Genomic DNA, 18,254 nt, shown 5'->3' with positions numbered 1-18,254 from the left:
GTTTGTTGCGTGTGTTCCTACTACAGATGATCCTAGTGAGGGCCTTTGCAATAAGAATGGGTTGAACAAGTTGGCCATCTCCAAGTACATGGAGGGCAAGTACAGCAAGATCCACCCACACACGCGTCGCTGACTGGGCACTTGGCGCAAGACCTGAACATGCCAGCGCCGCCACCCAAGTCACCAAGGCATCATCCAGGGGGATGGGTTGTGGTTGCAGGCGCTTGCCTAAGGCCAAGAACCCATTGGATACCACCGTGAAGCAGGCCACGACTGGGATGCCCAAGGACCACGACTGCTTGCCCAAAAAGGCCAAGACCACCAAGGACGGCACGTCCCTGGCCTTGGCCCCCAAGACCACACCCGTACCTGCCCCAACCCCCACCGGCGATGGCTCCACCGTAAAGGCCAGGATCACTATGTATTGTGTCATTGTTGTAGCAAAGATAAACAAAGGCAGAGATGATGCTAGTATCCGATGCACAGATATGTCTTTCTCACCTGTTATTAACATTGTGTATGTATTTGCTGATGAAGACAAATTGATGCCATTATGTTTTATCATTCTATTTCTTACATGATTTTCTGTAAGCAGTGATCAGCCTGCATCATAATATTGATGCTGGGCCTTCAAGAACAGGAAACAACCCTGAAGCAGTGTATCATACATTTATTATCTTGTTGTGTATACTTGTGTGTCTAAAACTATTTTACAATTTAATTTTTGTTAAGAAACTGTAAAGTGTGGAACACACATGCACGCACAAGCACACACACATTGCTTGAGTAGAAGCTGACCAGACCATGGGCGGTGCAATGGCTAGGCATCGGACAAAATTAATATGTGGTAAAAGGTGACTTTGATCCATTTGCATTATTACTTGACGTGATGGAACGGTGTACAAACAACAGGTCCCAATAGGCATCATGCTAGACGAACTGGCTGCTGTTGGCATTTGAGATGTCCATGAGAGATAACAAGGACTGTACACAAAGTGACTTGTACGAGGATAAAGGAAGAGAAGCAATATGTAGATCTCCTCTGAACCTATATATGTGGTGCAGAAACCACAATGTTGGACTTGTTTGGTGCGTGTACCTTGGTGGTTTATTTTGTTTATTTTTGACCAAACAATAAAGAAAAAGTTTCTTCATTTTTGGGGGGGTTGTGGCTGATGCAAAATGGAGTGAGCTAACAACGAGCGGTGTGACGTGTTTGTTGCGCATGTTCCTGCTACAAATGATCATGGCGGCAATCGAGGGCCTCAGTGACAAGAATGGGTTGAACAAGTCAGCCATCTCTAAGAACATGGAGGGCAAGTACGGTGAGCTCCCCCTCCCACACGTGTCCCTGCTGACCGGGCACCTGGAGCGCACGAAGGAGCCCATGGAGCTCATCTTCCTCAAGAACAACTACTTTGACGCCGATGCTCCCGACACGCCGCTGATGCACGTGCGCGGGTGCCTGAACATGCCGCTGCCACCACCCAAGTTGCTGGTAGTTTCATTCACTGGGATAGGGCACTAGTGCGGGTGCCCGCCCAAGGCCAAGAACCTGCTAGACAGCACCGTGAAGCAGGCCACGACCAGGATGCCCAAGGCTTGCGGCCGCCCACCGAAGAAGGCCCAGACCACCAACGAAGGCGAACCCCAACCCTGGCCCCCAAGCCCGCCCTGCACTACACTAACACCCATCAGTGATGGCTCAGCTATAAAGGCGAGGAACACTAAGTATTGTGTTAGTGAAGATAAACAAATATATAGATATGCTAGTATCGAATGCAAAGATTTATCTTTCTCAACAGTTATTAATATTGTATATATATTTGCTGATGAAGACATTTTAACGGCATTCTACTCTGTCATGCTTTTTGCTTACATGATTTTCTATAAGTAGTGACCAGCCTGCATCATAATTGATACTGGGCCTTCAAGGACCGGAAACAATACATTTATTATATAGTTGTGTGTACTTGTGTCAAACTATTCTACAATTTAATTTTTGTCAAGAAACTGTGAAGTGTGGATTTTTCTTGTTTAATATATGTTCTGGACACAAACACACATGCACGCACAAGTGCACACACATACATTGCTTGAGTGGAAGCTAGTTAGACCACGAGCAGGGCAATGACCAAGCATTGGATAAAATTAATATGTGGTAAAAGGTGATATCCGGATCCGATTCCATATGAATCCGATCTATTTCCATCCTTACTTGCCGTGATGGAACGTTGTACGAACAATAGATCCCAACAGTCATCGTGACAGATGAACTGGCTGCTATCGGTATTTGAGGTGCCCATGAGAGGCAGCAAGGATAGTGTACAAAGTGAGTTATACAAGGATAAATGAAGAGAAGCAATATGTAGATCTCCTCAGAGCCTATGCGGTGCAGAAATCACAATGTTGGAATTATTGGATGCGTGTTTGTTGGTGGTTTCTTTCGTTTCTGCTTGACCAAACAATAAAGAAAAGGTTTCTTCACTTTTAAGGGGGTTATGGCTAATGCAAAATGGAGTGAGCTAACAACGAGTAGTGTGGCGTGTTTGTTGCACATATTCCTACTACAGATGATCCTAGCAGCAATCAAGGGCCTTGATGATGTGAATGGGTCGAACAAGTCAGCCATCTCCAAGTACATGGAGGGCAAGCATGGCGAGCTCCTCCCGCACTGCTGAACGGGCACATAATATGCACGAAGGAGCCTAGGTAGCTCATCTTCCTCAAGAACATCTATTTCAGCGCCATCGTGCCTGACGCACCACTGAAGTGTGGGCATGGGTGTCGTCCAAGGCGTGGGACCTGACCATGCTAGCGCCATCACCCAAGTTGCCAGTGACGTCATCCCCGAGAATAGGGTTCGGGTGTGGGTGCCTGCCAAAGGCCAATAACCTGCTGGATGCCACCATGAAGCAGGCCACGGCTAGGATCCCAAGGCCCACAGTCGCCCACCCAAGAAGGCCAAGACCACTGAGGATGGTGCGTCCTCGGCCCTAGCCCCCAAGCCTGCCCCTGCACCCGCACCAAGCCCCACCGGCGACAGCTCCGCTGTAAAGGTGAGGAACACTAAGTATTGCATCAGTGTTGTAGCGAAGATAAACAAAGATAGAGATGATGCTAGTATCGAATGCAAAGACTTATCTTCCTCAGTAGTTATTAACATTGTGAATATATCTTCTGATGAAGATAATTTGACGCCATTCTGTTCTTACTTACATGATTTTCTATAAGCTGTGTCAACCTGCATCATAATTGATATCGGGCCTCAAGAACAGGACACAAACCTAAAGCAGTGCTTCATACATTTATTATATAGTTGTGTATACTTGTGTCTAAAACTATTTTACAATTTAATTTTTGTCCAATGGAGTGAGCTAACAACGGCTGGTGTAGCGTGTGTTCCTGCTACAGATGATTCTAGTGGCGATCGAGGGCCTCGGAGACAAAAACAGGTCGAACAAGTTGGCCATCTCCAAGTACATGGAGGGAAGTATAGCGAGCTCACCCCGCACACGTAGTGCTGTTGACTGTGCACGTGGCGTGCATGAAGGAGTCCGAGGAGCTCATCTTCCTCAATAACAACTACTTCCATGCTGACGCCACTGACGCACCGCCAAAAGCGTGAGCACGGGTGCTCGCCCAAGGCGTGGGACCTGAACATAGCGCCACGACCTAAGTCACCGGCGACATCATCCATGGGGATAGGCCACGGCTGAAGGCACCCGCCCAAGGTCAAGAACCCGCTAGACGCCGCCGTGAAGCAGGCCCATGGTCAGGATGCTCAGGGCCCGTGGACACACGCCTAAGAAGGCCGGCCAAGACCATCGCGGAGGGCACATCCCAGGGGCCGGCACCAAGCTCGCCCCCACACCCGCACCAACGCCACTGGTGATGGCTCCACCGTAAAGGCCAAGAACACTAACGACACATGTATTGTGTAAGTGTTGTAGTGAAGATAAACAAATATAGAGATGCCTGCTAGTATTGAACGCACAAATTTATCTTCCTCACCAGTTATTAGCATTGTGAATATATCTGCTATGAAGACAATTTGACGCCATTTTGTTCTGTCATGCATTTTGCTTATATGATTTTCTATAAGCAATGCTCAGCCTGCATCATAATTGATACCAGATCTTCAAGAATAGGAAACAACTATGAAGTAGTGCATCATACATTTATTATATAGTTGTGTATACTTGTGTCTAAAACTATTTTATAATTTATTTTTTCAAGAAACTTTAAAGTGTGGATTAACTTTTTGTTTTATATATGTTCAGGACATAAATGCACATGCACACACAAGTGCACACACACATTGCTCGAGTAGAGGTTGGTTAGACCATGGGTGGTGCAATGGCTAGGCGTTGGACCAAATTAAAATATGGTAAAAGGTGATATTCGGATCCGGTTCCATGTGAATCCTAACCATTTCCATCCTTACTTGCCCTGATGGAATGGTGTATGCAGAATAGAGGTCCCAACAGTGATCATGTCCGATGAACCGGCTACTGTCAACATTTGAGGTGCGCATGAGAGACAACAATGATAGTGCATAAAATGAGTTGTACGAGGATGAATGAAGAGATGCAATATGTAGATCTCCTCAGAGCCTATGCGGTGCAGAAACCACAATGTTGGATTTGTTCGATGCATGTTCCTTGGTGGTTTCTTTGGTTTCTTTCTGACAAAAAATAAAAAAAACTTTCTTCTTTTTTTTGGGGGGTTGTGGCTGATGCAAAATGGAGTGAGCTAACAACGGGTAGTGTGGTGTGTTTTTTGCGTGTGTTCCTGCTGCAGATGAGATCCTAGTGGTGATCGAGGGCCTTAGTGACAAGAATGGGTTGAACAAGTTGCCCACCTCCATGTACATGGACGTCAAGTACGGTGAGCTCCCTTCGCACACACGTCGCTGCTGATCATGCATCTTGCACGCATGAAGGAGTCCACGAAACTCATCTTCCTCAAGAACAACTACTTCCGTGCCGACGCCCCTAACGCTCCATCAAAGCGCTGGCGCGGGACCTAAACATATTGGTGTTGCTGCCAAGTCGCCGGCATCGTCGTCCATGAGCGTCCGCACAAGGCCAAGACCCCGCTGGACGCCACCGTGAACCAGGCCACAGTCGGAACCCAAGGCCCGTGGCCGCCCGCCCAAGAATGCCAGGACCATCGAGGATGACACCTCTCTAGCCCCGGGCCCTGCACCCACCCCGCACCCGCACCAATCCCCGCAAACACTAACACATGTATTGTGTTAGTGTTGTAGTAGCGAAGTTAAACAAAGATAGAGATGATGCTAGTATCGAAAGCAAAGATTTATCTTTCTCACCAATTATTAACATTGTGAATATATCTGCTCATGATGAAAGTTTAACACCATTCTGTTCTATCTTTCTTTTTTGCTTACATGATTTTCTATAAGCATCAGCCTGCATCATAATTGATACGGGCCTTCAAGAATAGAAACAACCCTGAAGCAGTGCATCATAAATTTATTATATTGTTGTATATATTTATGTCTAAAACTATTTTACAATCTAATTTTTTCAAGAAACTTTAAAGTGCGGATTTTTTTCTATTTTATATATGTTTACGACACGAACGTACATGCATGCACAAGCACGCACACACACATTGCTCGAGTAGAGGCTGGTCAGACCACAGGCGGTGCGACAGCCAGGTGTCGGACCAAATTAACATCTGGTAGTGGTCAGCTACATTCTATATGTACCATCTAAGTGTGGTGATCATTATTGCACAGCATGTTGACAAATGTGACAGTAAAGTATATGCATATGTATGGAATTGTGATAATTGTCTTTGTAGTTATAAGTGGAAGAAGTCAGGATAAAAAAATGCTCCATCGGTCTCTCCTCTCCTCTGTCTTCCCCTGTCGAACTACGGACTTGTTTGGCTACACTCATATTTACCTTAATCCACGTGTGTAGGAGTATGTTAAAGTGAAAAATAGTTAATCTGTTACCGTAATATATATAGTAGATTGATATACATAAGCTAAACAAGTTATGGCTATGTCTTATGGGTCTCCTGCCATATGCCTCCTTCTATACAGGTGCAAGCAAAGGAGCAAGTACAGTTCACATACAAGTCACCAGGCAGGCAGCCACCAACACATATGCGACGTTGGACGAAACCAGTCAAAAGGGGACACCTGCACGGGAAGCACTAGTTCTGAATTCAGTACATGCAAATTTCTGTATCATCATATTATATATGCCTGTCTGGTCATTCTTTCTAAGGCAATAGTCAATTTCTTACCATTAATGGTTGTTTTGTAGGTTGCATTCCTGCTCCGTGAAGCACAACTAAGGGTTGCAGAATCCTAATCAAATGCAAACACAGGTTCTGCCAAGAAATATTATGTTTGCTGTCATCTTTTTGACATGATTAATGAATGTATGCCAATTTTTACAGTCGTAGTTGGAATGCAATAACTATTTTTTATTTAGTAGCACTTGGTTTAATAATAATAATCAAAAGAACATGCCTCATAGGCACTAAATAATTAGTTTAGTACTGCATAAACTATCCTGAAGTGAAATGTTTGAGAAAATTGTGTCTATAATCTTGCTGATGATGTGCTCAATAAAATTCTTTGATTTACTCTAGCTGCTATTTTCACGAGGTTTCGATTTCACTAGAAGCTTAGACCATGGATTATTCTTCAAAACTTTTTAGAGAATGATAATTTAATCAAAAATACTAATAAGAGAATGCACAGGCAGTGGTTATAACCCACACACCGGCCTGCACACCGCCGCAGCCCCGCACCCCACTCGTCATGTACCCCGTCTCTCTCTCTCTCTCTCCTCCAAATGACCAAGGAGGCGGCGCGACAGATCTGCGCCCGCGGATATACCTGGGCAACGGGCCGGCCCGGCCTGGCCCGACACGACACCGGGCCGGCCCGACACGTTGCCTAACGGGCCGAGGGGGCCCGTCGTGCCCTGCGGGCCGTGCCTTACCGGCCTGCGGGCTTGACCTCCGGCCCAGGCACGGGCCCGTGGGCCATTTTGCGTACCGGGCGGGCCCGTCAGGCCGGGCCAGCCCATAGCCCGTTGAACAATAACATATCAATAAACACAGATTTAAAAGCATATTTCAAACACATTCATCAATTCATCACTTCATCAGTATAAAGAACACATTCAAATACATATGACAGATGTAGAGAATAGATTTAGATATTAAAATGAGTTATTTTATACAATGTTGTTATTTGACGGACCGGGCCGTGCCGGCCCGCGGGCCTGAAGTGCGGCCCAAGCACGGCCTGCAGCCCCGTGCCGTGCCAGCCCGAGCCCAATGACTTTCGGGCCGGGCCGGGCTAGGGCCGGGCCAAAATGACGGGCTTCGGGCCGTGCTCACGGGCTCGGGCTGCATGCCCAGGTATACCCGCGGAGCTCCGGTGGCCCGTGCCTGCATCCCACGCCTCCTCTCATCCGCGCCCACGTTCGCACCCCACCGCCTCCCCCTGCGCACGGCCATGGTAGATGTCGCAGCGGTAGCGCCAGATTTGTTAGCGGCGGTGGCGGATCCGTCGGATCCAGTGGTGATGGGGCCAGGTATGGTAGGTCTCCTCCTCCTCCTCCTCCTCCTCTCTCCCCTCTCTCCTCTAGCTCTCCTCTCTCTCCTCTCTCCTTCTCGGCCTAGGTCTACTCTTCTCCAACTCCGGTGGGGTATAGATGGCTAGCAGAGGGGAGGCAGGTAGGCCAGGCGGTGGGATTGGTTGATGGACGACTTATGGTAGCTGGCGATAGCTTGGGCGGTCGGGCTAGGTCGGGGCGGGGGGAGGCTCGCTGGAGCTAGAGAAGATGACGGTGGCGAGGGGGAGAGGAAGAGGGCGGTGGGGCGATGGCAGGTGGTTGGGGCGAGGGCGTCGGAGTCGGCGAACCTTAGATCTACTTTTTTTTGCCTTCTTTGGCAACTACAGTATTTTGTTTCCCAAATTGGAGTGTGCATTCAGATGGTAAAAAAACTGCACAGGCAGGGTGTAGTAAATCATGATTTTTTTTCTCAAATGCAGGATACATAGCTACCAATTTAGATGTATCGTACTACCGTTTTGCATAATGGATAACAATTTTTATCTTCAGTTTGTTTTTTTTTGTAAAACTGTGTCTAAACTGCTGAATCATTTGTACATTGGTGAATTCTTTTGTTCAAATATATTACTACAGTTTTGATCTTGTCTCACTCTCCTAGAAAGTATCGTTTTCTCAGATTTTTTTGTACATACTATGTTTCTCATCTCCACATCTTAATTATTTGAACAGGCGCAGCTGCTCCTTAAGGAAATGGTGGTGCAATCATCTAGGTCCATAAGGACAGGTGTGTCTTCTTTTGAACCTGTCTTTTTTGCTGCTATGCACAAGAAAATTGATAGGATCTGTGTAAAATCTACAGTAATATCTAATACATACTCTCCACATTCTAAATTCTAAGACGTTTGGCTTTTCTAGATATGTAGCTTTTGTGGTACACTTTGGTCTTCACTATGTCTAAATACATAGTAAAAACAATGTGTCTAGAAAATCCAGCAGCGACGGTAGGAGAGGCCACGCTGATTGGCGGATGCTAGAGTAGTATAGGTGGGCCACGTCGGTAGTCGGGAGAATGGTCTATGCCGACAGGTGGGAGCATGGATCTGCCGCCTCCGGATCTGCCGTTGGGGGTGGGACGGGGCGCAGTTGCGTGGATCCGCTGCTCTAGGGTGGGCTCTCTAAATCTACTGATTAGGAGCAGGGCTCATTGGATCCTCTGCTAGCAGTTGCCTGCTTAGGGTGGGGCTCGTCATTGGATTCACCGCTGTCAGCTGCCTACTCCTAGTGGGGCTCGGTAGATCACCGCTACCAGCTTCCGTCTTGGGGTGGGGCTCACCGGATCTGCCGCTGCCAATCGCCCCCTCAGGGTAGGGCTTGTTGGATCTACGCGGGACACGCGAGCTGCACCTCCAGCTACACGAGCTCTGCCACCGGCCATGCATGAGATGCAGGCATCGCGACCTCCACTGCCGGTAGCATGACAAGGGAGCGAGTGGAGGCAGGGAGAGAGCAAGGTAGAGATGATGCATGGAGGAGACAGCCACTCTGCTGAGCATGGGGGAGATAGAAGTGAGAGACAAGAACCCTAAGTGTAACTTTTATATGTGACTTTAGTAATGGGCTGGCAGTTGGGCTCCGGGCCTATTTACAGATACATGCCATTTAGGAGGTCCGCCTCCGAAAATGGCCTCTATTTTCGGAAAGAGGGCAACCTCCATAAATTGATTTTAGGTGCCTCCTTAAATTAATTTTACATAAGATGGGCAAATTTGACCGCCTCTGTATATCAATTTTTATTAGACAATCTTGATCGCCTTCTTAAAGAAAAGGTCCACCTAATACTTTGGAATATACAAACACGCACATAGGATCTATAACACTAACCTGCTCGAAAATAGTTATAGACATGAGCTTGGCGAAGTTCTAGATTAAAGTGATTGGTCTGAAATGTTTTGCCTACCTCGCATTTGCTTGTCGCTACAGTAGTATAATCTTCTTGATGCTCCTTCTCAAGCAATACACCACGCAGATGTTTATCTTATAGTCATGGTTGACTATTGAACAGAACCTTTGAGTTGGATTTGGATAGTAGCATAGCAATCCAACTACACCAACGAGTCAATGACTAGAGTAACCTCTTGCCTATAGCACCTTAAGGATGAATGGCCATGAAAGACTGCCTAACACCTTCGAGATGTACACCATGGTCAGTACCTTCAGGATTTTCCCTTTTGGTGAGTGAAGCTCTGCTACATGCTAGATGAATAATAGTAAAATGCATGCTGTGTCCTCAAACTATTGTCTCCAAATGTTATGTTAGGGGCATATTTGAGAGAATCTTTTAAAAAAGGACTAAAAATAAAAAAGACGACAGTACAATCTGCTTGAAGCTGCCTAGGGCCTTGAGGCTCTCCTGCCCTTCTTGGACAAGGAGGTTACTTACCATGAAGTAATGAGCATGAATCCTAAGTGGATGATGGTACCACTGTTTTCAAACAGTATCATCATTTCTCTCAGAAGAATAGAGAAGTCGGTGCTAAGGAAGGCATTTGTCGACCAGAAGCAACCATTCCTGCACAAGCTAACATTTTTGTCTCCGAGCATAATTAGAAGCAGTTCCCTGTCACCATCACGGCAGCAAGAAGTTGTGGATGATCAAGGTGCAATGTGACCTGGCATTAGCATTCTAGGCTAGGCATGCATCCTATATATAAAGGTGATGCCAACGTGATGTGATGATGTTTCGATTTGGATTTGTATATGTATCGAATCTATGGAATTTTGAATCCAAAGCGCATAGGCATATAGAAATTTTAAAATTATTACAAAATATTGAAACATGTAAGAAACCATAATAAGTGCATTGTACACACACGCACATGCGCACGCACACCCACACATAGTTAGATCAACTGTTGTGGTGTTTTTTCACTTGCTAGAAATTAATCAATAGTTAGGTAAAGCAAAGATGGAGGAGAATGGCTGAAATTTTGCTTTCCCAAAGGGACATGAAATACTTCATGGGCATAAGTGCAAACCGTGCCACCATGGACAGCTACTGGAAGGCAACAGGCAAGGACAAAGGTGTTTTTCAATTAATTGGATAGATGCTACTTCTGGAGGTGGTGGAACTGGAGTCAGTGGGGGAAGAAAACACAGGTATTCCACATATGAGGATGAAGAAAGTAGTGGTATTCTAGTATGGGCAGGGCCCCAAGGGGATCCAAGACCAACTAGGTGATGCACAAATTACGACTCAAGAGAAAATGCAAACACACCAACGCCAGCCATCGCTTCGATGTCAAGGTACGTAACTTGAAGAACATTTCTTATATAGTTGTGTCTGAAACTATTTTACAAATTAATTTGTGTTGAGAAATTTTAATGTGTGGACCTTTTTTGTTTATATATGTATAGGACACACGCACACATACGTGCACCTATACGCCGGTAAAAAGCACGTGCCACGCGCACATACACACACATTGTATGGGCTGGGTTGGAGTTTTAAGCGTTGTGCCCTCGTCGTCCTGAGGCTAACAGTGCCTATGCCAGACATTTGATGATAAATAGAAAAGGCCATCACGTAAATCCAGGCTAAAGCAAGAGGCAGTCTGCTTACAACGGCTGCAACGGTTAATTAGGAGCCCTTTCCAAAACTGAAAAGATCCTTGGCAGTTAGAATTAAAGAAACCTTTCCTTTTCATACACTTGGCTTGAACCGATTTGTATATTTGGTGAAGGCTCTAGTTGCAGCCAATAAGATCTGACAAAGTGAAGTGCCAACCTATTGGACTTCTACACAAATGATTTTACGAGGCACTGGCCAAACATTAACCAAGTCATTTCATTTTACAAAGGCAGAAAAAATGCCCACCTCGGCAAATCATTTATGGAGCCAGACATTTATATGGTGTCCACCTCGGTAAATCAGGCCCAGCAGCCTGCTAATCCAGAGCAGCTCACTACCATCTTGACTATATAAACAAACACATACTGAAGCTATAGCTCACACCCAGCCACCCTCATGCCTCACCTGCGCCACCCCTAGCCCTGAGCGGCACACTGTCCCTCTCCTTCTCCCCACTACTGAGCGCGCCCCTCCCTCTCCCTCGCTTGACTCTCTAGCACGACAGAGGCGACATGATGGGCACGACTCTCCGAATTCATTTTGGTGCTCAGATGTAGCTAGATGCAGGATGTTGTTGTGCTCAATGCGTGTTCCTTGGTGGTTAATTTTGTTTCTAGTTGACCAAAAAATAAAAAAAAGTTCCTTTTTTTTGTGGTTGTGGCAGATGCAAAATGGAGTGAGATAACAACGGACAGTGTGGCGTGTTTGTTGCGTGTGTTCCAGCTGCATTTGATCCTGGCAGCGATCGAGGGCCTCGGTGATAAGAACGGGTACGTCGAACAAGTCAGCCATCTCCAAGTTCATGGAGGGTAGGTACGGCGAGCTCCCCCGCGCACACATCGCTGCTCGTCGTGCACCTAGCACGCATTAAGGAGGTCGGGGAGCTCATCTTCCTTAAGAACACCTACTTCCACGCTGACGCAATCAACGCGCCACAAAAGCATGGGCGCAGGCGCCCGCCCAAGGCGTAGGACCCAAACGTGCCGGCACCACCGCCCAAGTCGCTGGCAGCATCGTCCGCGGGGATGGCATGCGGCCACGGGCACTCGCCCAATGCCAAGAACCCGCTGGATGGTGCTATGAAGTAGGCCATGGCCGGGATGCCCAAGGCCCACGGGTGACCTCCCATGAAGGCCGGGACCACTGAGGATGGCGCGTCCCTGGCCTGCCCCCAAGCCCACCCCCTGCACCCGCACCACCCCCACCGAGATAATGCTAGTATAAAGATTTATCTTTTTCACCAATTATTAACATTACGAATATATTTACTGATGAAGATAGATTGACGTCATTCTGTTCTTTCATGCTTTTTGCTTACATGATTTTCTCTAAGTAGTGATCAGCCTGCATCATAATTGATATCTAGTCTTCAGGATGAGGAAACAACTCTGAAGTAGTGCATCATACATTTCTTATATACTTGTGTCAAACAATTTTACAATTTAATTTTGGCCAAGAAAGTTTAAAGTGCGGGTTTTTTTGTTTTATATATGTTTAGGACCCAAACGGACATCTACGTGCAAGTGCGCGCACGCACAAACACACATTGCTAGAGTAGAGGTTGGTCAGTCCAAATTAAAGTGTGACATGCAAGTCTGATCCATTTCCATCCTTGCCGTGATTGACCAGTGTATGCACAACAGAGATCCCAACAGTCATCGTGTCAGACAAACCGGCTACTATAGGCATTTGAGGTGCCCATGAGAGACAACAAGGACAATGCACAAAGTAGTTGTACGAGGATGAATGAAGAGAAGCAACATGTAGATCTCCTCAGAGCCTATGCTTTGATGTCAAGGTATGATGTTCGATCTGCTTGAAGAATATTTCTTATATAGTTGTGTGTGAAACTATTTTACAAATTAATTTGTATTTATAAACTTTAATGTGTGGACTATTTTTTGTTTTATTTATGTATAGGATACACACGCGCAAAAAGGTGTGTGTCCTGTACGCCACTAAAAAGCATGGGCTGCACATACACACATATGTGTATGGGCCAGGCTGGTGTTTTAAGTGCCGTGCCCTCGTCGGCCTGAGGCTAACAGTGCCCATGAATACATTTGATGATAAATAGAAAAGGCCACCGCATAAATCAGGACTAAAACCTCTCAAAAAAATCAGGACTAAAAAGGAGGCAGTCTGCTTACGGCAGCCACAACGGTTAATTTGGAGCCCTTTCCAAAATTCAGAAGATCCATGGCTGTTAGAATTAGAGAAGCCTTTCCTTTTCATATACTTGGCTTGAAGCAATCTGTGTATTTGGTGAAGGCTCTTTGGTACCAATTGGTTGCAGCCAATAAGATCTGACAAAGCGAAGTGTCAACCTTTTGTACTACTACACAAATGATTTTATGAGGCACTAGCCAAACCTTGATCGAGGCATTTTATTTACGGAGTCCATAAAAAATGTTTGCCTCGGTAAATCTATGTACGAAGGTGGTAAAAGATGCCCACCTCAGTAAATTAATTATGGAGGCGGGCATTTAAGTGTCCACTCTTTGTAAATCATGCCCAACCCGCTAACCTACCGCAGGCCACTACCATCTTGACTATATAAACAAACACGTACTGAAACACTCAGCCACCCTCATGCCCCACTGCGCCACCCGCAGCCTCGAGCGGCACATCGTCCCTCTCCCTCGCCACTACTGAGTGCGCCCCTCCCTCTTCCTCGCCCGGCTAGCTCTCTGGCACGACGGAGGCAGCATGGCAGGCATGGCTCTCCAAATTCATTCAGGTGCTTGGATGTAGCTGGATTCAGGATGCTCCGCACTCGATGCGTGTTCCTTGGTGGTTAATTTTGTTTCTGTTGACCAAAAAATAATAAAAAAGTTTCTTCTTTTTTTTGTGGTTGTGGCCATGCAAAATGGAGTGGGATAACAACGGGCAGTGTGGCATGTTTGTTGTGCGTGTTCCAGTTCTACATGATCCTTGCAGCGATCGAGGGCCTCAGCGACTAGAATGGAACAATTCAGCCATCTCCAAGTACATGGAGGGCAAGTACAGCGAGCTCTCCCTACGCACCCATCGCTGCTGACTATGCACCTAGTGTGCATGGAGTCCGGGGAGCTCATCTTCCTCAAGAAAAACTACTTCTGCGCCGCCACCCTCGACGCGCTGCCAAAGCATGGGCTCGGGCGCCTGTTCAAGGCACAGGACCCAAATGCGCCGGCGCCACCACCCAAGTCGCCGGCAGCGTCGTCCATGGGCGCTCGCTCGAGGCCAAGAACCTGCTAGACGCCACCATAATGCAGGCCATGGCCGGGATGCCTAAGGCTCGTGGGCGCCCGCCCAAGAAGGTCAGGACCTCCGAGGATGGCGCATCCCTGGCCTTTCCCCCAAGCCTGCCCCCGCACTTGCACCAACCCCCACCGGCAATGGCTCCGTCGTAAAGGCTAGGAACAATAACACATGTATTGTGTTAGTGTTGTAGCCAAGATAAACAAAGATAGATGATGCTAGCATCAAACACAAAGATTTATCATTCGCACCAGTTGTTAACACTGTGAATATACCTGCTAATGAAGATAGTTTGACGCCATTATGTTCTATCATGCTTTTTGCTTACATGATTTTCTCTTTAAGAAGTGATCAGCGTGCATCATACATTTATTATATAGTTATATATTTGTGTCTAAAACTATTTTACAATTTAATTTTTGTCAAGAAACTTTTAAGTGTGGTTTATTTTTTTTGTTTTATATATGTTTAGGGCACCAACGCGCATGCACGTACAAGCGTGCACACACACATTGCTCGAGTAGTGGCTGGTCAAGCTATAGGCGATGCGACGGCCAGGCGTTAGACTAAATTAATAGGTGGTAAAAGGTGATATCCGGATCTGATTCCATGTGAATTCGAACCATTTCCATCCTTGTCGTGATGGAAAGATTGCGCACAACAAAGGTCCCATCAGTCATCGTGTTAGTTGAATCGGCTATTGTTAGCATTTGAGATGCCCATGAGAGACACCATTGACAATACACAAAGTGTGTTGTATGAGGATGAACGAAGAGAAGCAATAGGTAGATCTCCTCAGAGCCTATGCGGTGCAGAAAATTGCAATGTTGTAATTGTTCAATGTGTGTTCCTTTGTGGTTTCTTTCGTTTTTGTTCGACCAAAAACTAAAGAAAAAGTTTCTTCTTTTTTGGGGGGTTATGGCTCATGCAAAATGGAGTGAGCTTACAATGGGCCGTGTGGCGTGTTTGTTGCACGTGTTCTTGCTGCAGATGATCCTGGTGGCAATCAAGGGCCTAGGCGATAAGAACGGGTCAAACAAGTCGACCATCTCCAATACATCATGGGCAAGTACGGTGAGCTCCCCCCACGCACATGTTGTTGCTAACCGAGCACCTGGCACCAGACCTAAATGTGTCGGTGCCTCTGCCCAAGTCACCGGAGGCATCGTCCACGGGGATGGGGTGTGGTCGCGAGTGCTTGCCTAAGGCCATGAACCCGCTGGATGCCACCGTGAAGTAGGCCACGACCGGGATGCCCAAGGATCATGGCCGCCCGACCATGAAGGCCAATACCACCAAGGACGACGTGTCCCCGTCCTCGTCCCCCAAGCCCGCACCTGCACCCGCACCCACACCAACCCCTGCTTGCAATGGCTGCGCTGTAAAGGCCTAAATCACTAAGTATTGTACGTGTCAGTGTTGCAGCGAAGATAAATAAAGATATAGATGATTCTAGTATCGAACGAAAAGATTTGTCTTTCTCTCCACTTATTAACATTGTTATATATTTGCTGATGAAGATAGTTTGATGCTATTATGTTCCGCCATGCGTTTTGCTTACATGAGTTTCTATAAGCGGTGATCAACCTGCATCATAATTGATATCAGGCCATCAAGAACTAGAAACAACCCTGAAGTGGTCTATCATACATTTATTATATAGTTGTGTATACCGGTTTATAAAACTATTTTACAATTTAATTTTTGTCAAGAAACTGTAAAGTGTGGATTTTTTGTTTAATATATGTTCTGGACACAAACACACATGCATGCACAAGCGCACACACATATTTCTCGAGTAGAAGCTGAAGTGACACCCCTACCGTGCCCCTGAAGCGTGGGAACTGAACGTGCCGGCACAGCCACCAAGTCGCTGGTGGCATGGTACGCGAGGTTGGGGCATGGTTGTGGGTGCCCACCCAATGCCAAGAACCCGCTGTACGCCACCAAGAACATGCCCCCGCGGCCGCCCACCCAAGAAGGCTAGGACCACAAAGGACGGCACGTCCCCAGCCCTAGCTCCCAAGCCCACCCTTGCACCCACACCAACCCCCGCCAGCGAGGCTCCGCCATAAAGGTGAGGAATACTAAGTATTGTGTTAGTGTTGTAGCAAAGATAAACAAAGATAGATATGATGCTAGTATCGAACACAAAGATTTATCTTTCCCACCAGATATTAACATTATGAATATATCGGCGAATGAAGGCAATTTGATATCATTCTGTTCTATCATGCTTTTTTCTTAGATGATTTTCTATAAGCAGTGATCACCTTGCATGATAATTGATATCGGGCCTTCAAGAACAGGAAACAACCCTGAAGCAGTGCATCATACAATTATTATATAGTTGTGTATTTTGTGTGTAAAATTATTTTAGAATTTATGTTTTGTAACAAAAACTACGGAGTGTGAATTTTTTGTTTCATATATGTTTTGGACACAAATGCACATGTGCCCACAAGCACACACACATTGCTCGAGTAGAAGCACGCAGACGACCAGCATTGCAGCGGCGAGGCATCAGACAAAATTAATATGTGGTAAAAGACTAAAAGGTGATATCCGTATCCGATTCCATGTGAATCCATTCCATTTCCATCCTTTTCCATGATGGAATGGTGTACGAACATGTCGCAACAGTCATCATGTCAGACAAACTTACTGTTGTCAGCATTTGAGGTGGCCATGAGAGACAGCAAAGACATTGCACAAAGTGAGTTGTACGAGGATAAAGGAAGAGAAGCAATATGTAGATTTCCTTAGAGCCTATGTTGTCTCTATGTGGTGTAGAAATCACATTGTTGGAATTGTTCGATTTGGAATTGTTTGATGCGTTTGACCACACAAAGAAAAAGTTTCTTCATTTTTTGGGGGTTGTGGCTGATGCAAAATGGAGTGAGCTAACAATGAGTCATGTGGCGTGTTTGTTGCGCGTGTTCTTGCTATAGATGATCCTGGCGGCAATCGATGGTCTCGACGACAAGAATGGGTTGAACAAGTCGGCCATCTCTAAGTACATGGAAGGCATGTACGACAAGCTCCACCCGCACATGTGTTGCTACTGACCGGGCACCTGGCGTGCATTAATTAAAAGAGCCCGGGGAGCTCATCTTCCAGAAGAACAACTAATTCGGCACCGACACCTCCGATGCGCTGCTGAAGCGCTGGCACGGGCGCTCGCCCAAGGCATGGACCTGAACGTGCCGGCGCCACTGCCCAAGTGGTCGGTGGCGTTGTCCGCAGAAATAGGACACGGGTGCCGGCGCCCGCCCAAGGCCAAGAACTTGCTGGACGCCACTGTGAAGCAGGCCATGACTGGGATGCCCATGGCACGTGGCCACCCACCCAAGAAGGCTAGGACCACCAAGTATGCTGCGTCCCCAGCCCTGGCCCCCAAAACCACCCCCGCACATGCACCAACCCCCGCCAGTGATGGCTCTGCCATAAAGGCAAAGAACACTAAGTATTGTGTTAGTGTTATAGCGAAGATAAACAAAGATAGAGATGATGCTAGTATAGAAGACAAAGATATATCTTTCTTACTAGTTATTAACATTATGAATGTATTTGCTGATGATGACAGTTTGACGCCATTCTTCTTTGTCATGCTTTTTTTGCTTACATAATTTTCTATAAGTAGTGATTAGCCTGTCTCATAATTGATACTAGGCCTTCAATAACAGGAAACAACCCTGAAGCAGTGCATCTTACATTTATTATATAGTTGTGTATACTTGTGTCTAAAACTATTTTACAATTTAATTTTTGTCAAGTTTGCATTTTATTGTTTTATATATATACAGAAA

The 18,254-nt window shown here is 46.3% G+C and overlaps 4 pseudogenes; all 4 read left to right on the top strand.

The window, feature by feature from the left end:
- On the top strand, positions 1,226-2,681 carry LOC8070387 (annotated as a pseudogene).
- On the top strand, positions 2,812-5,264 carry LOC8070386 (annotated as a pseudogene).
- Positions 7,514-15,838, top strand: LOC110429737 (annotated as a pseudogene).
- Positions 17,397-18,074, top strand: LOC8070385 (annotated as a pseudogene).

The sequence above is a fragment of the Sorghum bicolor genome, chromosome 8 (genome assembly GCF_000003195.3).
Source record: "Sorghum bicolor cultivar BTx623 chromosome 8, Sorghum_bicolor_NCBIv3, whole genome shotgun sequence".
Taxonomy (NCBI): domain Eukaryota; kingdom Viridiplantae; phylum Streptophyta; class Magnoliopsida; order Poales; family Poaceae; genus Sorghum; species Sorghum bicolor.
Note: the sequence above shows the minus strand (reverse complement) of the source record. Positions and strands in the feature narration are given on the sequence as shown.